We start from the raw sequence: 24846 nt of genomic DNA, 5'->3' as shown, positions 1-24846 counted from the left end.
GTTAATTATCTCAGGTCTGCTAGTTACTAGTGGGTGACTGAGGGCAGTCTCCTACTTTCCTTATGCCTCATTTTCTTCACCAATTCAATGCAAAGTTTAGAAATGCAATTTCTAGGGGCGCCTGGGTGGCTCAGTCGGTTAAGCGTCCGACTTCGGCTCAGGTCATGATCTCGCGGTCCATGAGTTCGAGCCCCCGCATCGGGCTCTGTGCTGACAGCTCAGAGCCCGGAGCCTGCTTCCGATTCTGTGTCTCCTTCTCTCTCTGACCCTCCCCCATTCATGCTCTGTCTCTCTCTATCTCAAAAATAAATAAACGTTAAAAAAATTTTTAAAAATAAAAATAAAAGAAATGCAATTTCTGATGTCCCTTCGAAATTCTCTAATTCTATGAAATATTGTGAAGGAGGCTTATTAACTTATGGAATAGAGAGAGCCTTGCTAAACTTTCAGGCCCAGCTCCTCACAAATCTGCCCCAGGATTTACTAACAGGAATATAAATACACTCAAGATGGTCCAAGAAGGTCCCACAGTCTTCTGTCCTCTTCAGTTTTTCAGAAATTAATTGAAATCTTTGGTATTATCTTGGTGTTCTTCCCATTCTCTTTGTTCTTCTGGGCTATTCTTTTGCAATCATTTTATTGGGCTTTTGGAAGGCAGGGGAAATATTTGGGCCAGGCAGCCATCTTAACTGGGACCTCATCATTTGATTTTTGAGTAGCATTACCTCACCAAGGTTGGAGGTCCTGCTTCCTCTTCCTGTCAGAAACACTTCCACATGGTAGTTGAGTAATGGCCTGAATAAATAGATAAATCTATGTGTTATTTATTTGAATTTAGATAATTATGTTCTTTAAAATACAAAGATTTCACTATCAGCGCTGTTTCAGATATTACCTGACAGTATTTTTTGGTTTTGGTTCTGGTTTAATATTCCCATTTCCCTCCATTTTAAAGCAAGTAAGAGAAGAGAAGAGAAGGGAAGAGAAGAAGAAGTACCTTGAGTTTTAGAGGCAGTAGTAAAATTGCCATAATTAAGCTTTGGCCTATATCAATGGTTCTCAAATTTTAGCCTGAATCAGGATCACCTGGAGGGCTTGTTAAAACACAGACTGCTAGACCCCAACTCTAGAATGTCTGGCTCAACATGTCTGGAGTTGAGCCTGAGAACTTTCACCTCTAGCAAGGTACTATGTGGTGTCAATGATGCTAGTCTAGGGACCATACTTTGAGAGGCACAGGACTACATGAAATACAGCACTTGGGGGGGGGCGGCGCTTGGGTGGCTCAGTTGGTTAAGCTTCTGACTTCGGCTCAGGTCATGATCTCACTGCTCATGGGTTTGAGTCCCACATCAGGGTCTGTGCTGACAGCTCAGAGCCTGGAGCTTGCTTCAGATTCTGTCTCAGTCTCTCTGCCCCTCCCCTGCTCAAGCTCTGCCCCTCTCTCTCTTTCTCAAATATAAATAAAAATATTTTTAAAAATTAAAAAAAGAAATACAGCATTTAGGTATTGGAAGTAGATAAGGGGCACCTGGGTGGCTCAGTCAGTTGAGCATCCAACTCTTGATTTCAGCTCACGTCATGATCCCAGGGTCATGGGATCAAGCCTTGCATTGGACCCCACATTAAGCATGGAGCCTGCTTAGGAATCTTTCTGTCTCTCCCCTGCTTGTACTCTCTCTCTCTCTAAAATGAAAAAAAAAAGTAGATAAGTAATTTGTTTATTCATTAAATAAATAATTGAATAATTACTCTGTATTGAGTATTGTTTTAGGTACAGTGTAATAAGCAAAAAAAAAAAAATGTGGTTTCTGTTCTCAATGAAACTTTCTGATGGAATTTTCCAGTTTTTAACTACAGGTGTTTTTTTTTAATGTTTATTTATTTTTGAGAGAAAGAGACAGAATGTGAGTCGGGGAAGAGCAGAGAGAGAGGGAGACACAGAATCCAAAGCAGGGCCCAGGCTCTGAGCTGTCAGCACAGAGCCTGATGCCGGGCTCGAACCCACGAATCGTGAGAACATGACCTGAGCTGAAGTCAGATGCTTAACCAACTGAGCCACCCAGGCGCCCCTAGAGGTTTTGATTAGAGGTCTGCTCATCACAGAAAGTCTCCTCACGGTGCTATAGCATATCATGTTCATTCCCTTCTCTATTAGTCATTGTGGTTGTCTTGCTTGTTTTTCCTTTCAGTTTTATTGAAACTGAAGCATAATTGATATACAACACTGTATAAATTTAAGATGTATACCATAATGACTTGACATATGTGTATATTGTGAAATGATTACCAAATAAGTTTAGTGGACATCTATCACCTTCACCAGGGCTCTCTCACTCCTCTTAGGTAGAAAGACCCTTCTCTCTGACAGACCCAAGTTTTGCCTATACCTCTGTTCAGTGTCTCCCTCTCCCCCAGCCCAGCCCTTGACCATTGGTTTCGGCTTTCACTTCTACCATGGCGGTTAAGACTTCCTAACATATAATCTACCCTTCATTCTACACTGTTCTCTATCTCCAGCAGCTTCATTTGTGCCCCCACCATTTGCAAACCCTACAAGGCAATGGGCCACATGTTACATTTCTTTGCAACTCCAACCCTCAGCTCCTCAAGGAGTTAAGAACACTCTAGGAGATAAATATGAGCTTGTTGATAGATTTGCTTGGAATCTCAACCTCCTTTTTGGAGGAGCTGGGGTAGAATCAAAATTGCCACCATCATAACAAGAGTCAGACCACATGGTCAGACGTTGTTTGTGGTGGCTGGGTGGAGTCAAAGGATTGGAGACCAGGGGGGGAAAAAAAAAACAGGTGTTTGGCTTAGGATTTTACTCAATTGACAGAAGCCAAGAATAGTTAATTTTTCTTTCAGTACAGAATTTGCCTTCTAAACAGAGTTTGTGCCTAAGAAAAAGTAATATGGTCAGAATGAACTGGAGAATAAGTTGTGGAATCAGGTGCCATCTGTGTTTTCTTGACTAGTGGATCTTAATTTTGCTGAAAATTAGTTCTGAGCTGGTAATAATTGAATAAATAGGTCCAAGATCACTTTTTATTACAATTGGATTAACTGGACACTAACTGCCACAATCTGGTCTAAATACGTTAAGATAAAGAGGAAACCTTGTTCATCCTGAAATAGATGCTACATAGAAATAGAAGAAAAGTACTTTAAAGATGAAAGAATCTTTGAGAGAAGTATGAAATAATGGTTATGTGTGAGGCTCTGACCTGGAACCTGGTCTAATCCAGTTTGAATCTTTATTCTCCTCCCACTTTCTGTGTGGTCTTAGGAAAATTTCTTTATCTCTCTGAATCTCAGTTTCTTTATGTGTGCAGAATTAGAGATTAAAAATATCACCTATTAAAGAATTAATGGGAGAAATAAATGACAGTATAATAATGTACATGAAGCTCCTAGTATAATGTCTAGCTTATAGTAATAGCACAGTAAATGACAGTTATTATGTAGTCCAATCCTACCATTATACAGATGAAGAAACTGAGGCTCGGAGTAATTGAAGTAATTTATGGACAGAACTAAGACAAGAACTTAGGATTTCAGATTTCCAACCCAACACTCTATTCAGGTAATTTACCATTTATCACTCTCTCTGTAATTTTGATCTTTTGAGTAGGCAATTTGTGAAAATTTGGGCAGTGAACTAAGATGAAATACATTTTTTCCTACTTTCTGTGAAAATTGGGTTTCAAGTTAAATATATATAACCTACATATGAAAAAGGCTATTTTCAAACTCTTCAATAGTATCATTTAATAAATCAACCATAAACATTATTTGTAAACTAGTTACAAGTCATTCTTTTTTTTTAATGTTTATTTATTTTTGAGGGAGAGAGTGAGACAGAGCATGAGCAAGGGAAGGCCAGAGAGAGGGAGACACAGAATCTGAAGCAGGATCCAGGCTCTGAGCTGTCAGCACAGAGCCCGACGCGGGGCTCAAACCACGAAGAGAGAGAGAGAACATGAGAACATGACCTGAGCCAAAGTCGGACGCCCAACCGACTGAGCCACCCAGGTGCCCCTAGTCATTCTTAACTGTTTAATTGAAAAATCAAATTCTTGGCAGCACTAATTTGAGTGTTGACTAAATTAGTTTGAGTTGTGGTACACACCTACATAGGCTGAGTAAAAACTGATGCCCTCCAGTCACATCAACTATTAATATAGGAAGTCACCAACTCAAGGTGTCCCTAATGGGAACAGTTGTCTCTTGTGAGTAATTTCAATGAGAGCAAAGTCATTATACCCAACACATCTATTTCTTTTTAACTCTTATAATAGTCAAAATGTCCTTCAAGCTCTCAGATAATTAATCCAGCAGCTACATGGCATTTAATATATTCCAGAAGTTGCAGCCATCATTGATCAACCCAAGAGTTTCTCTTCCTTTTCAGCGACAAGAGCACGAAGAAGTTATAGCTTGTTTATTTTGCAGTATAAGCATAGCCAATTTCCATGTAGTTCACCTAGTCCAGATGAAAGCCAGTTGTCCTGGACCTAATAGGTATTCAACACATGGTAGTTGAGTTTAAAGTGTCAAGGATGTGTAGTAATCTATTCATGTGTGGTGTGTTCATAAAAGTGATTAAAATTTGGGGTGCCTGGGTGGCTCAGTCGGTTGGGCGCCTGACTTCAGCTCAGGTCATCATCTAGTGGTTTGTGAGTTCGAGACCCACATGGGGCTCTGTACTGACAGCTCAGAGCCTGGATCCTGCTTCAGATTCTGTGTGTCCCCCTCTCTTTGCCCCTCCCATGCTCATTCTCTGTCTCTCTCTGTCTCTCAATAATAAATAAACATTAAAATTTTTTTTAAAAAGTGATTAAAATTTCATTTTAGAGAATGACTCTGCAGAGAGTATGCCCATGAGGAGAAAGAGAAACAAAGAGCTTGACAAATTCTTTCAATGACAAGGTAATTCCAGATAAAAGATGCATCAGCCAGAATAATTTGGGTTGCAAGAGACAGCAACCTACTTGAGAAGAAAGGGGAAATGCACTGGCTCATGAACTACAGGAAGATGATATGGGGCTAGATGAACTCAGGGACTGCAGGGCTGTTGACTTTCTCTCCACTCATTCTCAGACCAGATTTTCTGCAAGGCAGAAGATGCATCTGCCATTAGTCATGGGTTCATATCTTTTATGGCCTTGGGAAGAGAAAAAATAGGTCCTTTTCACCCTGTTCCAGTTGAAATAACCCAGGAAGGATTCTGAAAGACCTGACTTGAGGCACATGCCCACCGTGGACAGTTGTGGCTTAGGATCTGAGGTACTTATAAAAGGGGATACCTCTCTGGATGCACAAAATTTGTCCACTACTGCTAGTGCTTATTGAATGCTTATTTATGCCAGGCATACAAACTCTCATATTTGCTTCTAAAGTCGGGATCATGAGTATAGGAAGTGTCTGTACGGACACACTGAATTGTTCTGAGGGGTACAAGGGAGCTGGCTTGGATGAAGAGAGAGGAAGCCCAAATCACCAATGAAAATGACAAGCTGGACCCTCCCAGCAGGGTACCTCCTCCTCTATTCCTGAATCAATAGGAACAAGAGTGAACTCCAAAGGCAATCCCCTTCACCATCACCCCCAGCCCTAACCACACCTTTCTGAAGTGGGGTAGATCCAGGTTTTAAGGGGCCTAGAGTTTACACAAGTCAGGATCCTTCTTTAAGAAAAAGAATACAAAATAATTTACTTCTGCAAATTTTACAACAAAATATGACCACACAAACACATTTTGAGTGCCCCTTAGCTGTGTCCCAAAATACAAGCTTTACTGGTTTCATGACAAATCTGCCTCTGGTAACATTTATCACAACAAACCACATTTGGAGCCAAGATTCAAATGACATCTAGGATCTTGAACACCCATCCTTTTTTTAGAACATCAACCAGTAGGACCCCTCCCCACTGGCACTTGTTTCTTGAGAACTTTTACAATTCAGGCTCTTTACTAATTTAGAATGTCCTTCTACCTCAATTAACTCAAATCCTGGAAATGCACCATTTTTATAATTATCAGAAACTGACTCCCACCCATCCCATACATGCATGATTTTTCTTTCTTTAGCAAAATATGGTCACTAAGGAGAAATAGGCTTGAGAACACCAATTATTCCAAGGCAAACACTTTGGCCTCAGTGTCACAGGCTTGAACCTGACATTCCCAGCCACAGCACTGCTGAAACTGATAGTCTAGTCATGTAGGGGATTTTCCTGACTCCGTGTCTGTCTCCCCATGGCTGTTTATTTGTATTGCTGTCTGCTTTGGTTTGGGACACTGACCTTATAAGCTGCTTCCTCAGCCCAAGCCTGTAGCCAGAGAACTAGAAGTTTCCCTCTGTGCTCCTCACAGCCAACTGGAAGGAACTGGCTATTAATTCACGCTGTGTAACTGAAGAGGGAGAGGGGGGTTGGGGGGTAAGGGAGGGGTATGTGGAGAGAGAGAGAGAGTGAGGTTGAGAGAGAGGAGTCTTTTAAAATCCACACCAAGCCAGCTGTGGCTCTCTGGATAGCTGAGTCATAGACGACCAGGCAGTTCAGTTGGAAGGCACACTGTACATGCTAACTCTCAGGTTCCGGCCAGGGCGGGGGATAGTTAAATAAAAAAGGAGGGGAGATAAAAAGAAAGAAAGAATGAGAGGAAGAAAGAAAGAAAGAAAGAAAGAAAGAAAAGAAAGAAAGAAAGAAAGCCACAATTTAATCTCAGATAGCATTTCATTTTGAGACTTGCTGTGATCAGAGGTGAAGGACAAGAAGCTGGTTCCCCTACAAATGAGACTCCATCCTCATGTGGTTAGTCAAGAATCAATTAGAGAAATCTGACTATTGCTATTTTGATTTTTAATACAAAAATTACAATAATTGCTAGAAAATGCTGGCTGCTGACTTTTTACTGGAACTGGCTAAAGGTTGTCTTGAAATGTCGGCCACTGAGTCACAGTTCATAATCAGCTGCGTCATGGCCAGATTGGGCAGTCTCATGACATATAAGAAGGTTATTATTACAGAAATAATTGGAGTAATGGTTATAGGTCTAAAATTTGTCTGGCATAAAAAAAAATCTCCAAAGGATGGCAAAGGAGGGTTGAAAAGAATCTAAGGAACAAAGATATCTAAGGAACATAGTAGACTACCACTGTCCTGGGCAGGGAATTGATTCCAGGGAGCATTTCCTGGGTAGTGGAGTAACATGTGCCCACTTGCAGTGGGATCTACTCATGGGAGTCATCACTGGTTCATTGTATTGGTGGCACCAGAGCAATTTTCATGGACTCTATCAACTGCCTGCTGTCACCTCTTAGTTTTGTGGCTAGTGAGAGTCCTCTATGTCAATCCTGTCTACCTAAAGTTCTAAGTGATTCTCAGACCTGTTCTTTCCACATCCTGAGCATAGATGCTCAGAGTATAGTGTGTTTCAGAAGGAAACCAGAGGGTCATGCTGATAAGATTTCCCACAAATCCCCACCATCAAGATTCAGCTAGGCCTAAGGTTAGTCAGTGATCCCTTTATTCATCTCTTCCCACAAGGTGTTTCTCCTCTCCTAGACATAGACTAGACAGATAAAAGGAGTGTGTGTGTGTGTGTGTGTGTGTGTGTGAGCGCTGCGCGCGTGCGAGCATTCTGAGGAGATAGGCACCATGGCCTCCTCTCTGTGGGTGACCTGGGCATCCTCTTACCTGAGGCCTTTGCTGCCATGTCTCCTCCTTCTCCCTAACTCCAGGTCACATTTTGCTCTAGTTTTGCTATAAGTTAGTGGTTCTCCACCCAATGTAAACTAGAATCATCTGGGGCACTTTAAAAAGTACAGGTATCAGGGCCCCATCCTACCTCCAAATTCTAGATTTAGATCATCCAGTGTGGCCCCACAAGGGTCATCAGTATTATTTTTAAAGCTCTTCACATAATCCTGATGTGAAATCCCTGGCCAACTCTCAATTGCTTTCTTACTGAGGCTACAGCAGCATTTCAGTGTCTGTCATGTAAAGGCCCTATAACATTTAGCAGAAGCTTTTACACAGTACATGGAAAATCTTGGTTAATAATCACTTCTGGCTAGCATAATTAAATTCATTTTGGTTTTGTCTGCTTCCAAGGAGAAGGCAGAAAGCCTAAGCTGTGATCCAGACTCTGCCTGTACAACTTTGGGCAAGTAACTTATCCTCTTTGGAGAAGTATTTCTTCTCTAACAAAATGAATTTCTTAAATTAGATACTCTTTAAGATTTCTTTCAGTTCTAGCCTATAAGGATTATAAAATCCAATGGACTTTTGTTCAGTACTGTCGTTAAATCAGGCTATGATTTATCAGTTGTGAGTCCGAGGGTGGCTCACTCATCTTCTCCAAGCTCCTCAGTTCCACATGTGCAAAATTAGATGGGAAGACTGGGCTCAGATTTCCAAATCTGCTCTGCAGAAATTCCTAGCCCAAGAAATGCAAAAAAGATTCCCAGTGAAAGGAATCTGACAAATCTTTAAGTAACAAACCTAGGTTGACTCTCTATAACTCAAAACTTTCCACTCATTTGATCATGAAGTCTACTCTTTTCTTTTCTTTTCTTTTCTTTTCTTTTCTTTTCTTTTCTTTTCTTTTCTTTCTTTCCTTTCCTTTCCTTTCCTTCCTTTCCTTTCCTCTTTTCTTTTCCTTTCTCTTCTCTTCTTTTCTCTTGTTCTCTTTTCTTTTCTTTTCTTTTCTTTTCTTTTTTAATGTTTATTTATTTTTGAGAGGGAGAGAGCACAAGTGGGGCAGGGGCAGAGAGAAAGGGACAGAAGATCCAAGGCAGGCTCCATTCTGACAGCAGTGAGCCCAATGTGGGGTTTGAACTTGCCAACTGTGAGACCATGACCTGAGCTGAAGTAGGATGCTCAACCGACTGAGCCACCCAGGTGCCCCAGAAGGCTACTGTTTTCTTGAAAATCCTATTGACATACCTAGAACTAACTGTAATACCTGATGATCAGACCTCTCCCCACACTTTTTGTTGTTTTTTTTTTTTTTAGAGAGAGAGGAAGAGAGAAAGCTGGAGCAGGGGAGCAGGGCAGAGGGAGAGAATCTTAAGCAGGCTCCTCCACTTTTTAAGTTCTACTGCTTTGTGGTCAAGACTACAAGTTTGTTACATAAAAGTGTGAATAATTTACTTGTTCCTTTGACATGTAAAATAGAGGATTATTGGTTCACTGCTCCACCCCAGCCTTTGGCCACTCAGTAGGCAAGGACACAATCTGAAACTAGCATCTTTTGGGGCTTGTCTTCTTTTGAGAAGACAATTTTTTAAAAATGAGATGTAATGTCAGAAGTCATTCTGGTTCAAGCATAAAATAGACCCTGACTCTCTTCACTGTAACCTGTATGAAACAGGTTGCGTACAGAACAAGTAAATAAAAGTTGCTCGCTAACACAGTTTCTTTAGTTTGATGAAATAAGACCAATTTCATATAATCAGGAAGTTCAGAATCAGAGAAATCATCTATAGAGGCAATGTAAAGTGTCAAAAACAGTTCTACAGTTAGAATTTTTGGCTGGCCAGGTAACTTCGGCTCCTCACTTCATTCTTTTGTGCGTTGGCTTTCTCATCTGTAGGATGGAGGTAAGAATTGCCCCTAATACAAGTGCCTTTAATTATAGAAACAAGTGACTTAATATGTATAAAGCACCTAGAACAATGTTGGCACACGGTAAGCACTTAATAAATCTTTATTTTCTGGACCATGAATCACCACTTTGTGATCAATGTTAAATACATGTTGTAGACCTATTTTATCTGGCTCACAAAATGAGTATACTTTTAACATTTGAATGCCTTTAGTAGGGCTTATACTTTATAGCTGACCTCAGGGCTCATCTCTCCTTATAGTCATATCTGACCACGGTAGTCATGTGTGAGTCTAGAATGCAGACTTACTAAAGCAGAAACTGTCAGAATCATGTTTGAATGCCAACTCATCAGGGCCTAACTGGTAGATGGGGCTTTCTTAGCATTTGTTGAACGAAAAAACGAGTATACACACACACACACACACACACACACCCCAAATCCTTTCTAGAATATCCTTCACAAGGGGTTGTTTTAGCCTCTGCAACAATATCTCCATGGTAGGGCATTAAGTATCTCTCATTCTGTATTTGGGCATTTCTGCTTATTGGGAGTTTATTTGTAATTCTCATTCAATATCTGATATTTTGAAGCTAAAGGGGACACTGGAGAGAATCTGGTCCAATTCTTTTATTTGACAGTTGTTGGGAGGCCCAGTGACTCTCAGAAAGTCATTGCCCATTGTGGTGATACCAACCTATGAGTGGGTATACACTTCCCTTATGAATCAGCACTCAGCTTTGTAGTGTGATTTGAGTCTCTAATGCCTTGAAATACCAGTTTCTCAGGCAGTCAGCAACCATACTTTGATTCCTGAAGAACTTTCCAAATCTATTAGACAATCTTCTCTTGAAATATAATCATGAGTTCCTTCCTTTATCAACCAATGCCTAAGTTACTAATTAATCATTTGGTAAGGATGAAGATGAATAAGAAGAATGAAACACAGGATAGGCCCTGAGGGTAGAGACACATGTATCGAGGAGAAGGATCTAGGATGGAGAATAGAGAAGAAGGGCATTGGAGCCAAGCCCCATCTACTTCACAAGAAGGCCAGACACAGCCCAGATCCACATGCAGCCTGATCAGGATATTGCTCAACGTTCCCTGGGGAGGGGATGGGAGTGGGGGACAGACAGTGGCTAATTTAATATAATCAACATGCAATAGGGCTCTTCACCATTAAAGGGAAAATCTAAAAAGAAGAAAAAAAGAATCTATTAGTATAGTTTCTAAAATCTCAATTCTAGCTGGAAATGGTTTCAGGGAAAGTGAGATGATGCAAGTCTAGTGCAGCTAAAATCGCCCTCATTCCTTGGCTCCCCATCAAACATTAGAAATCTTTCATCAGGGATTGCATCTCTGTCTCTTTTTCTCTTCCCCTTTCTCTCTGGAGTAGTGACTCTTAAACCCTTTTGATCATGAGGCCCTGGTAAAAATTATAAATGCTCTCCCAGAAAAAAATGAACAAACATGAACAAGTTTGCGCACGACCTCAGGCAATATCCTCACCCCCTAAAACCAGTGCTCATGGACTCAAACTAGGAATTTTTGCTCTTTAATGTCTGAGGGATGTGTTGGGATCTTTTATCTCCTGCCCCATATATTACCTGAAGCACTCCTGGGGACCAGGAGAAGGCAGATGTGTCCTGAGAACCTTGCTGTAATAGGAATACACTCAACCAATCTGCTGACACTTCCAGTATGAATTAAGGGTCTTTATCTTTATGCTCATGCTACCTTATGCCTAATTCTATGCTAGTGGTGACCACTCTGTATTATAACTATCTGTTTACTTGTGTATGCCATTCTCTGTGAGTTCTGCAAGGTCAGACTTTGACTCATGTCTTCATGGTTGTATCCTCAGGTACATTAGGATACAACAGATAGGTACATAGGATCTTGGTCCATTTTTGTGGAGTGGAGGGAAGGAGTGAGAGGGAGGGAGGAAGGGAAGAGGAAAGAAAGGAAGATATCCGTGGGATTTTCTAGAACTTTTCAAAACTTCCAATTCAATAATGGGGAACTAGGTGAGAAAGATAACCTGGATTTACATCACAGGTAGTCCTCTTGATGTTAGTATGGTCAACCATCAGAGTACTAGAAGGATAGACATTGAGCTATGTTTGTTTCGACAGTATTCATGTCCTTGGAGAAGTAGTCGTGATGGCCTATTTAAAACTGTTAAAAGAAAGAAAAATAGCTGGAATAGTTGAAAACCTTTGGTAGGATAAAAGCTTTTGGAGACTTCAGAGCATTTGGCTAATGGAGATTTCAGCAGCCACCTTGCCTTCTCCTTCTCCCATCCCTGATTCTGCCTGGGTAGAGACAGTGTGAGAAGAGAACCCACTAGGGGAGGAAGGCATGGCTGGTGTGTGGTAGAATTATTCTCAGTCATAATAGGAGTTGGTAGATCGGTGTCCAGGCTTTACTCGCTCATCTCCATTAGCCTCTTTAGCATAAATCTGTTGATTTTATTCTCTCAGCATCCATTCATACCTACACTGGTAATAATATAATAGTTTTTCCTTTGGGGAGTGACTACACTCAAACCTCTAAATCTTAGATCTAGATGGTGATGGTTGACCGATCCCTTTATCTCTAGAGATAACAGGTGGACCACATCTGGTTAATTAGTGTATTGCAGCTTTCAACCATAACAATCCACTTTTAGGAGCCATAAGACCTAAGCCTAGCCAATGAGTCAATTATGTGGTGTTTGTAGAAATTATTAAAAAGAGAAGCTCTCTTTCCATTTGACTGGAAGCCAGGAGGATATAAGCCTGGATCTTCTGGGGGCCATGAATGGAGAAGACAGGTATGTGCATGGAGCCAAGACAGAGCAGAGTAGGACAGAGATGGAGAGCAACTGGGTCCTGGAGGCTATTTGAACCCTGGTATCCATCTCTTCTGAGGTTTTCCAGACCCTCTTTTCTTTGGTGAATGTTGGAGCATAAGCCAGTTTAAGATGAGTTTCTGTTCTTTTATTTTTTAATTTTTTTAATGTTTATTTTTGAGAGACAGAGAAAAAGAGAGACAAAGCACAAGCAGGGGAGGGGCAGAGGGAGACAGAGAATATGAAGACAGAGGGGGAGACACAGAATCCGAAGCAGGCTCCAGGCTCTGAGCTGTCAGCACAGAGCCCAACACAGGGTTTGAACCCATGAACGGTGAGATCATGACCTGAGTTGAGGTTGGACGCTTAACCAACTGAGCCATCCAGGCATCCCAGTTGGAGGTTTCTGTTTTTATGAATAAAGGAGTCTTATCTGCTATTTCTCTTTTCTGGTCTTTCATGTTTTAGTAAGAACCTACCATTGTGGCTCTGCCTTTTATAAATGTCTTCCTCCCTCTCCCTATCTTATTATGTTAATGTTATTTCCTTGGTATCTTTAATAAAGCCATTTCCATTATGGAACATGGATGGGAAGGAAGCGTTCGGAGATTGACTATAACCAAAGTGAGGTCTCCTGTTAGACTATTGACTGGGAAATTGTCCCTGGGGTTTGAGGTGTTCAGGAGTCCAGAGAACCCCATGGAAGGCAGGAAAGTGCAGTTTTCTGTCCAAATATATTATTATGCAGAACTTCGGCTGAGGAGTTTAGTGCCTTTGTTAGCCCATACTGAGCATACTGCCAATCTGGTATCCAGCATAAGATATGCCACTGATTACAAACTTGAAAAATAGAAAAGAGCGGAGTGTACTCAGGAAGAAAGGAAGAATGGTAGAAACATTTAGCAATTTTTCAGGGCAAAAATACTAGAATGCCAAAACAGCTCTTAGAACATACATACATACATGCAATGTGAGTTATTAAATAAATTAAATTTAGCATATTATGCTTTAAAAAGCACAGCAATACAATATATTTTAGGACTATTTTTAATCTACTCCAACACTGCAATATTTTCTAAAGATTTGGCATGGAAAATAATAAGGTTTGATTATCTGGAAAATTTGCTTATATGCAATATCTCTTTCTCTGATGATGCCTAATAAAGTGAATATTACTATATTAGACATTATCCTGTCAAAACATGAATCACTTAAAAGGTCCTTTTGTAAGTCTATCATAAGGATCCTATGATTGTATTTCTTACATTTTGAAAGTAAAAGTCTTATCTAAAATGCTATCTCAGGGGCAGAAAAGGAGAGACCCAAAACCAATAGTTTTGGGGCCAAATGCTAATGATCAGCAGGCAGGATGATAGTGAGATATCTAGTACTGGTGAGCCAAACCTATGTCTTTTCACTCTCAAACAACCCCTTTGCCATATAGGTCTTACGAAGCAGTGCCCCCAAACCCCAAACCCCAGAGGAAAGTGGGCCTCTGAGGTGTCGAGAGAGAACCAGACATCCTACTACATCCTCTCACATAGAGGACCATTAGCCTATTTTAGAATAAGGAAATTAAGAAGCCCACACATCTAGTCAGAGGACAAGGCCCAGCAGCAACTCAGAAATTCCTGGCTTGGACGGATAAACTCTCTGAATCTCATCAATTCCTACTGACAACCAAATGGTGACAGATTGAGGCCTTTACATTTGAAGGCAGACGGCATGTCAACCAGCACCACCTAGTGGAACAGAAGGATTAATCAATTCACAACATCTCTTCACTCTTGAAGGGTTGTTTACTCATACAACTATCGACTTGTGAGTGTTGATTCTGCATCATGCTCCTTGCGGGAAAAGTCAGAAAATTACAAGGAATAGAAATGGAGGTGCCAAGAGCTGAAAATATTCTGGCCTTTGGAATGCTCCAGAAATGTAGGGACAGAGAACTGCAATGGCTTAACATCATCAACCATCACTGGGGTTTAAATTAATAAAAAATAGGAAGCATGTATTACTTCTAAAAATACTTTATAAAAAGTAGGAAAGCATTACTTTAAAAAGTAAGAGCCATATTTAAAATGCAATCTCATGGCCAAAAAAAAAGGAGAAAAGGTACAGATATTTAGAGGAACATACTGGGTTTGGCTCTGCCCATTCATCTCCAACCAGTGGCCATTTGTATTCACTCAGTAGAAGGGAAGCCATGAGAATTCGTTGGTGAACAAGTGATAAAAGTACACAGAAGATAATCTCGAAGTTTCCTGTTGAAAATGGTACTCTAACCCTCAACACAGAACCAGAAAAACTGTGATTCTTGACTATTGCTCTTTTAATTGTGGTTGGCAGATTGGGAAAAAGTTATAATTGGATAAATTGCAACACCCTCCCACCACCTTGTCCCAGATCCCATTAGAATGGCCTGATTGAAGCCTGGTTTTGAACTCTCAAGTATACATGTATAATTAGGACTCTTGAATACAAATATGCAAAATTCCAACTGGAGCTAGCTTAGTCCAGGGAAAAGGAGTTTATTGGAAGGTTTCTGTGGATATTTTATTTAATCAAAGAAATAGTTGAACATCAAACTGTGGAAATGAGAGCAGTGCCTTTGGATCTCAGGAACAGTGGGAACCAGGGGCTGGAATGCTACCTGGGCTTTCTTGCCTCATCTTTGCCTTTGGCCTCTTTCTGGGTCAAGTTCACTTTTTCTCATAGCAAACCAGTTTTTCCTTTATGATGGGAAACATGACCACTGAACATTCAAATCTCTTTTCTTACAGCTTTTGCCACCTGAGAGAGGTTGGCCTCCTTTCCTCAACTCTGATTTTAAAATTCCGTGGAGGGACTGATTGAGATCAGATGCCTATAGTTGCTGTGCTGATAGTGCTGCAGATACCCTTACAAATTATGAAATAATGGTATTTTGGAATCACCAATACAATCTCCCATGAGATCTCACACCAGCCAATTCCTCACATTAGAAATCCTTCATTTTGGGACTATCTCTTCAACACCTTCTATGGATTTCTGACCATCCAGAATTCAACAGGGATGGGTCACTTACCAGGAGAAACCAAATTGCCTACATGGAACACAGATCAGCTGCTGAAGTCCAATCTACACCCATATTCATATAAGACAGCAAGACAGTTCTAAACATAAGAACATTAATTCAGAACTGAACAGAATTATAATGTCACATGTTCATTGGGCTAAGGAGGAAGAAAGTGTTTTTACCTGGGCTTTTTCCCATGAGGGGAAAATGAGAGGAAGTGGATTTATACCCCTGCCTGGGCTCCTTGAGTGGTGAGACAGGAATATCTCTGGAGGGAGATTGCAAGGGTAGGATTTGAGAACAGAAAATTTGGGCTTTCCTTTGTTGGTATGTCCATCCATTGGTCATGTCTCAAAGTTTTAAAATCATAGCCCACACACAGCACAGCCCTAATGTGAGCTTTTATTCCCCTTGCCTAGAAAGTTGAAACACTCTTCCCCTTACGCTGTAAGTCTACTTTTGCAACCAAATCAATTCAACTTGGGTTAAATAGTTCTCAAAAATGACAAATGAAAACAATGGATTCAAACTTCAAATGGCTGAATTAGTGTGTTCTTGTCCTAACTTTCAGCTAGTATGGGTACCTGACCTTACAAACCAATCTAATATAAGATAGCATTCTAAATTGTGACTACAACTTGTCAGAGGATAAAGGACTCTGGGGTAGTATCAATTTTCCCCTCTTTATCCTATTTACATAGGATTTCTCAGTCAATAATTGCAGTGAACCCAGAAGAAGAGGTGATGCTGAGAGCAGAGGAGATCAATTAAAGAATGTTACATAAGAGCCCAAAATATGAGTATCTAATTTCCCAGTCATTGTGAATAGTTATTTTATTCAAAAAGTAATAAACTATGATATTTAAATGGAAGCTCATGCAAGAATTGAGAAGCTATTAATACAAAGATAAAGAGATTGCATCTTTGGTAGAAAAGATAATACCAGTAAGCCAACAGAATGATGAAATTAGCTAAAGGAAAATGGAGAAGATTATCAGCAGAAGGGATCTTTGAGGGGGAAATGGGGCAGGTTGAATTACAGACACTTGATGAAGCCAGTAAGCCATTCAAATGAAGTTCTGACTTGAGGGGGATTGTGGTAAAGGTAGATGAAATGAAGAGGTGGAATTCAACTATGGATTCAAGTATGGGCTGAACCACTGAATAGGACAATATTTGTAATGGTTACAATTACGTGTTTCACTGCAAGTCTTTATTTTCTAATATAAAATAATTGCTTTCTGATACTGAAGAGAAGAATTTTCAATTCATTGGTTGGTGCTAAATTATATTTCTGGGTCAAGCATAAAAAATAAGCTACCACCAAATAACCTAAAGTCCACTCTTTGAAGATATAAATTCATAAAGCCTATCACACTATTAAAGATGTTGTAACTAGCCCTTTGGGGGCAATAGACCTTCCCATTCTGACATAGAATACCCAGAAACTCCACTATATTTTCTCTTCATCAGACTTTAGTGCATAGCTGGTGTGGAAAATGTTTCATTTTTGAATAACTTTTCATGTGTCCCATGCAAGAATCTTGAGGAAAATACTCAGCGAGAGGAGCTAGATGGCAATTATAAAGCAGAGCACACAAGAAACCCATTCTTTCATTCAAATTGTAAGACAACTTGATGGACCATTTCTAACTGGCCAGAAGCCTTAATTTACTAAAACTACTGCTCTATGTCTATTTGTATAAGGAAGAATCAGATAATGTGGCAACAGCTTTATTATAAATAATTCCAACCCTAAGTGCCATATAATGGACAACAGGGGGTCACACACACATATTCAGCCCAATCTACTTCAGCAACAGAACTAAATGGTTAGAATTCATTTAACTGGATTCATTCATTCATCCCATAGTATTGTTTGAGTACTTACTATATTTCAGACAGTGTTCTAGGCCCTGGAGTAACAATTCTGGATGTCACAAAGCCCCTTCTCTCATGAAGCTTACACTGAAGGGAGACAAAGAATAAACAAGTCAATATGTAGCATATCAATTAGTGACATGTGCTGTGAAGGAAAAAGCAAAGCAGTGAAAGGGTGGAAAATGGAGGGAAAACTTGGAGAGATTTTTTTTTTAATCAAGTGTGGTCATAGGAAGTCTCTCTGATTAAGTGACATTTGAACAGAGATCTGGTTAAGACTATGGCATGATCAGATAAAACATTGCTTTTAGTTGCCATATTCTGCTAAGCCAAGGAAGAAGATGGGTGCATTTCAAGAGCTGCTTCAACAAGATTTTTAAAGAAAACATTAACCCTCAGCTAATTAAAATAGCCAATTAGCCAGAATTCCTCCCAACCTTATTTCCTGGGCATTGCAGTTATAGGAAAGCAGCAATACATACATTTGCATCTTTGATGATATATCCAGACACCACATGCTATAGTGGAAAAAGGATGATTTTCAAAATACTTGAAGAGAAGGGGCTATGTGATTGGTGGGCTCTGCTCAGAATTCCAAGTCCATCTCTTTGTGGTCTTGAGTCAGTTGGTTAACCTACTCAAGTTCTACTTTTACTGTGGAAAAAAGATCACAACACCTACCTTTTGGACTGGCCGTAAGGATTAAATCAGATGACATATGTAAGATCTGGGCACCTAGGAAGCACCTAAGAACAGGTTAAAACATGTTAGCTGTATTCCCCTGATATCCCTAGAGAATTACTAACCCATGAAAAGTGTCACAGAGCAATGTAATAAATATAAAATTTTATTTTATTTCCCAGAAACAGAATTGTAAATTTCAGGATGTCCAGGAAACCAGTGCCTAAACTGCACTTAAGATTTATTGAAATGATTACACTACTCCACTGTTGGTGTCAGTCTCCCATCTGGACTCTCTGTTTAAAATATTTTATTCCAGCTAAATATCAGGTCAACAGACAATACTGAGAATGAGTACCATGTCTGGAATTTGATGCTGAGCCCTAACATTATAACAGCTAGTCAAGCATGCGAGGCAATACACTTGGATGCAACTTCTCATGGTCTGCAAGATTTTCCCTTGGTCTAGTGGGGGTGGGTCTGGGATGAGTGTCCATGAATTTCCATGCAACATTCATTACAATGGTTTTAGAAACCCAGTACATACTTCATTGAATTTCCCTAAAATAGAATGGATAAGACCTGCTCAGTTCTATTTTAAACTCATTTGTGTATTATTCTTCCCTTTATTGCACATTTACAGCATTAGGATTAGAAAAAAAAATTCCTGCATCCTGTTTAGTACTTAGTGCTCTGTGTGGTGGTTTCTTTATAATATATGAATGAGCTATTTTCTTATTTCTGTTTGTTATTTGAGGAGGCTAGTGGCATGAGAGCTCCAGGGTGCTCATTATTCTGCTTTTTCCAAAATTATTTTTAACTTTTCCATGGACAAATCTAGCAAAGAGAGATTAAACCACTTTTGAACATCACCATGCTATCCTTATGCCAAAGCCTTTCTTCAGAGGTTCATACCATTTTTACAGATGTGACGTCAGACTTTCTCAAAATGGAAAGGTAATATCTTGCTTCATTTTAAAACTACTTTTAATATGGGTGCAAACTCTACTTGAGATTATGTGCATACCTGGAATGAATCCCACTGACTTGACATCTGAGAATTTTCTCTAAGCCTTCGAGGGGATTCAGTCAACTCATGGAAGAACCTAATATTTGTCCACTGTTTCAGAGGCCCTTGTATGCTTACTAGCCCTGCCATAAGTGGACTTGACAGTTTTGATTTCCAGTACCAAGTGTGAAGTCAATGGAAATCTTTGAACCTGGTTAGATGGACATTCTGATAGTGATAATAATTAAATCTATATGAAGAAGTCTTTTGCTGAAATTAGTGTCACTTCCAAATAATAATTTGTACCTCATTATTAAAGTTTACACAACACTTTCAAGCATATTAGCTTCTATAATCATTGCAAGTCATTGTGGAGGAAATTACTGTGTTCACTTTACAAATGAGAAAAACCAAAGCTTAAGAAGTTAAGCAGTTTGCCCAAGATTATGCAGCTAGTAAATGGCCATTGGACTGAGCTCCTCTTTCCCCCAAGGTCATCCAGTTCCTATGCCCTATAGATATACTTATTCTTAGTGCATTACATAAGCTACCAACATTTTTAATGCTATTTTACCTTATCATTAGATTCCTGACTTTCAGGTAGCTGATAGGTCATGGATACTCCAAAAATCTCTACTGTCTGTGGGAAGCAGATTTGCAGATAATAAAAAATACAGTGGAACATATGTAGTTCTAGGGTTTAATGACAAAAGAAGACTCAATTATCTCTTTCATTCCTTGTAAGATTTACCTCAAACCCTTTCTACTCTTCAAAACCCACCCTGCTCATCCGAAATCATAGTGGGATCCTTCAGCATTTACCATCTAGACCTTGTCTACTTCTATCTACCTACTATCTGGATCCCTTAACGTTTACTATTTAGATCACTCATTTGGTATTTCATGGTGAATGCCTTGTGTACACCATGTGTTATTGACTTGTATTATTATTATTATTATTATTATTATTGGTGTTGTTGTTGTTATTGTCCTGAATTGCCTCTCAACTAGAGGCTAAGCTTATAGAAAGAATGCAGGAGTCATAACTTAAACTTTTTTCAATTCCTTAGATTTAAGGTTGCCTATTAAAATATTAATAAAAATTGAACCAGAAAAAATACGTTGTTATAACTATGATAATTGGTTAACATAACTGATTTTGTTGGGTAGTCATGTGATCCAGAAATGTCATCGAGATTTAAGTAGATTCATTTTGGAAAAGCTTTTGTTTCCTTTTGAGATGGCCAGGGAGAAGAGAACTTGCTGGCTCATCCCTTCTCTTTTCTCTTGAACTGAACATGGACATATGGCCTTGTCCTGTAACAGCCATCATGTGACATGAGGCACTAAGCATGAGACTGAAAAGACATGAGGCAAAAATGGTAGGGCAGAAAAATCAAAAAAATCCTGTGTCTTTGATGACACCAATGAGCAGTCACAACACTACCAGCATTCACCTCCCTCTAGTCTTATTAATGAGATGCTACATGTTTACACTGTTTATGCCATTTATAACTCCGATTGATGCATTCAAAGTTTCATACTGCAGTTGAACCACACATCCTTCCTTGAACTTCCTAATTGGCAAAACAACAACAACAAAAGAGATACTTAAACAGTTATTATTTGTCATTATCCTTAAGGAGAAAAACATTAGTTATTCAAGGGAAGCATAGCTTTTCATGAAACTTAGTTCTTCAAAAAAAAAAAAAAAATGGCTTCAGGAAGGGTGCCAAAGAAAGACATTGAATTATGTAGAAAATACATTCAAATCATATCTCCACATTAAATGCAAAATTAAATTTCATGTGGTTGTTTCCTGTAGCACTTTTTAATGTATATCAAGGACATAATACCAAACGCTCATTCAGTGAAAACATACAAGAGATATAGGATTTTGCCATTTGTGACAACATGGATGTATCTAGACAGTATTACACTAAGTGAAATAAGTCAGAGATGGGGCGCCTGAGTGGCTCAGTCGGTTCAGCGTCCGACTTTGCCTCAGGTCATGATCTCAGGGTCCGTGGGTTCAAGCCCCACATCGGGCTCTGTGCTGACAGCTCAGAGCCTGAAGCCTGCTTCAGGTTCTGTGTCTCCCTCTCTCTCTGACCCTCCCCCATTCATGCTCTGTCTCTCTCTGTCTCAAAAATAAATAAACATTAAAAAAAAATTTTTTTAATAAAAAAAAAAGAAATAAGTCAGAGAAAGACAAATACCATATGAGTTCACTTATATGAGGAATCTAAAAAACAAAACAAATAATAAACACACAAAAAGCAGAATCAGATCTATAAATACAGAGAACAAACTGATGGTTGCCAGAGGGGCAAGGGGGTGAAGGGCAAGATGGGTGAAGGGGACTGGGAGATACACACTTCCAGTTATGGAAATGAATAAGTCATGTGACTAAAAAGCCCAGGATAGAGAATATAGTCAATTGTATTATAATAGTGATGAATGGTGACAGATGGATAGCCATACCCAAGGTGAGCATAGCATAATGTAAAAACTTGAATCACTATGTTGTACACCTAAAAACTAATGTAACATTGTATATAAAGTATATTCAAAAAGCAAACAAAAAAACAAACCTAAATAACAAGGGAAAAAAGAGAGAGAGAAACATATAGGGCTTTATGGCCTTTAATAGTTTTTTTTGTTGGGCTTTGAAATCATATAAACAATAAATAATATTTTTATTTCCTCATCTAATGAATTTTAATCCATCTAGATTGTCATATAATACAATGGAGGACAAAACATTGTTCCCTATTTGATAATTTGAAGTTTCATAAGACAAACTACTCTACTATGGAAACTTCCCAAAATACTGCTATGGAGGAAAGAGGTTTTAGGATCTAATCTGCTTCCCTAGTCTTCTTTGATTTCATTACTTAAATCATTGCTTAACTTTTTCCTGGTTAGGTGAAGTCTGAATTTCATTTAATTGGGTCTTAGTCTATCAGACAAACCCAGCTGGCCCATTGCTGAATTAGGGAGAGAGGAAATACTGACTCAACCCATTTGAGCAGAGAGCAGTGTGGGCAGAGAGGGTCAACCTTACACATCTTTTATTGCAAAATAGTTCCAAATCTCTTGAGACTGGATGAGTGGGAGAGAATGGATTATGCTTCTGAAGTAGAAACTATCTAGAAGGACAGGATAACAGCCCTTTGGTACAAAAAAAAAGAATGAGAGCCTGCCTTTGACATCGGCCACCATTTGACCATTTCAGTATCTGTGCAACAATTGGGAGTTTCTAAGCCTTAAGAATCTGCAATCATTAATACAAAACTGGAACTAATCTTAGCTTTGGTATTTTGTCTTGAGAACAGAATTGGCCCTGTGATCCATAAGTGACTCATTGAGGAAATACTTGGGCATGCCACACAATATGAGGGCAATATTTTAACAACAGACAAACATGTATTACATGGGGAAGAATCATAAATGAAAGGAAAATAAATTAAGGAGTCAAGAACCAAAGGGAGGCTCACAGCAAGACGCAGATACCATTACCCTGGAAGTGAAACGCCAGCACTTTGGAAACAAAATATATGTGCTGGAATCATCAATGAACTTGAAATGAGACTTAAGAAATACCCACACCAGTTTGCCTTCACTTCCTTTTGTGCTTGCTGCATGCCAAATACTTGAGTATAAAGTGTCTTAGTGGATGTAAGAGCATTTTACAAATTAAGTGCTCTGAAAATATAAGCCATTATCATCATTATTGGGAAAGAGGAGACCACCATGTTACTCAGATGATGATGTTTAATAGCCAAATCGTTTTCCCAGAAGGAAGCTATGAAATTCTAAACAAAATTAAAACATACACAGACACTCACACACAATTTTTCAGTGTTTGGTCTTGAGCTGGGTTATAGCTCGCTACCAATAAGAAACCCTTTTCAACATCCAGGGCGTTCGAATTGCCATAACCTGGAAGGAGAATGTACTTTTCTGCACTGTTTCAGAGGGGCAGAAAGAAGCTGTGCCACGGCCTATAGTACCTGGGCCGGGGTTGGCAAATAAGCCAACTATTGCCCTTTTCCCGCCCACACTGGTGGCAGACATCGATAGTGCATCATGGCACTCTGCTAATCTCATCAGCAGCCTTAGAATTCTTGTCCACACAGTCCTCCAGGAAGTTACCATCAACTAATCGGTACACTGAGCTGAAAACCCAATTGCCACTGTCTTGGCCCTAGATGCACTAGAGTGCTATTTTAGTTCTCTGCCAACCTGGTCGGTGGAGTGGCCCCAACTCTGTGGAGCACATTAAATAGAGCTATCCACTTAAGGAATAATAATTATGTCAATGATGAAAAAACATCAAGAGCAACAATAACGATAATAATAATACCTGCCATTTAGTTAGCCCTTATTATGTTCTGGGAACTGATTGAAGCTCTTTACATACCCTTATGACCATTTTACAGATGGGAGAACTGAGCCTAAGCTAATAACTTGTCCAGACTCACATATTTAAACCCAGTTCTCTGACTCCAGAGCCCACACTGTCAACCACACAATGAACAGAACTTGAGGGACAACCAGGAGCTTTATACCATGGTTAATTGTCTGTATCCATATCAGAGCCTCTGTTAACTGGAGAAGGAATTCTGCCCCTCCTTTGCTGAAGTTTGATGTTACTCTAGACAGCACAGAGAGAAATCCAGTCGTCTCAGACTTTTAAGTATTTATTTAAACTCAGAAAGGTTCTCACAGTTGATACAAAAAGATTTTTGTGGGAAATGAAGCTGTCATCTCTATTGCACACGTATGGCCATCCTCCACCCGACCCCAGCCCGAGGGCTTGGCCAATTGTCACAAAGGTGGAGCGTGTGCTGACCTCAGAGCAAAACGTCTTCAAACACAGTGGGGAAACCAGTCAGACTTTCTGGAGTTTCAAGAGCTATTTTAGTAAGTATCCTCTTAGAAAATGAGAGTTTTATTCAGATACTAGATAATATTCCAGTCTTGATCACATCCGGGACACGACTTGAATTTCGTCTTTCCGGAAGTATCATTTATGGACATGGGAACACAGCCAGGGGAAGAAAAACACAAAGTTTTGCAGCTTTCCAAGTCTCGCTTGTGGTGAATAAAGGCAAAATTAAGACAACCAACTTCAAAGTGATGATACATCCCGTTTTATCACTAAAACCCAACATCTTTAGATTTCTTGCTTATCAAACAAAGATTACTGAAAATATGATAACAAGACAGGACCCAGAGGATAATCAATTATTGAATCATTTCTTATCTATGAGTCTTAGAAGGACTAGGTGAATTTCTTCTGATGGAGTGGACGAAGTTGTTTTTATTAACTTCTGTTCTTATTTGCGCTCATCTTTCCCCCATCTCCCGCCTGCATACTTAAACATCCCCTGTGTATTCTTTGCTAATCCTTTTTTTCTATCTCTGCTTTAAAGTTCCCATCAAAAGTTGTCTTCCCTTAGTCCCTTACCCTTTGGTCCTGCTCTTTGCTAAAAGCTCAATAGATTGAATCTGGCTAAAAATATTAATCCAGATTTAATCATCTTGATATTTTTAGCAGCACGTCTGGGCTGATGGGAATACGAATTGGAGTAAGAGAAAAGGATTTTCTGACTCTTACCTAAAAATCAAACTATTTAGGCAGCCCTCTGATTATGAATAGGGGCAGCTGCCATGCTGATTTGAGGTGGATTCAGGTCTTCCAAGCTATCCCTTTCTAACACTGAATTTCATATACGCGAGTGAGAAAAGGGAC

General features: G+C 39.6%; 1 long non-coding RNA gene across 1 annotated transcript; it reads right to left on the bottom strand.

The window, feature by feature from the left end:
• Positions 1–351: 351 nt before the first annotated feature.
• On the bottom strand, positions 352–18207 carry LOC109264306 (uncharacterized). The gene is made up of 3 exons (XR_002078684.2): positions 18077–18207; positions 17406–17482; positions 352–795 (listed from the first exon to the last, which is right to left on the bottom strand). It is a non-coding gene; the product is annotated as an uncharacterized LOC109264306 (long non-coding RNA).
• Positions 18208–24846: the final 6639 nt, after the last annotated feature.

This window comes from Panthera pardus, unplaced genomic scaffold, assembly GCF_024362965.1.
Source record: "Panthera pardus isolate Hobbes unplaced genomic scaffold, ASM2436296v1 HiC_scaffold_22, whole genome shotgun sequence".
Classification (NCBI taxonomy): Eukaryota; Metazoa; Chordata; class Mammalia; order Carnivora; family Felidae; genus Panthera; species Panthera pardus.
Note: the sequence above shows the minus strand (reverse complement) of the source record. Positions and strands in the feature narration are given on the sequence as shown.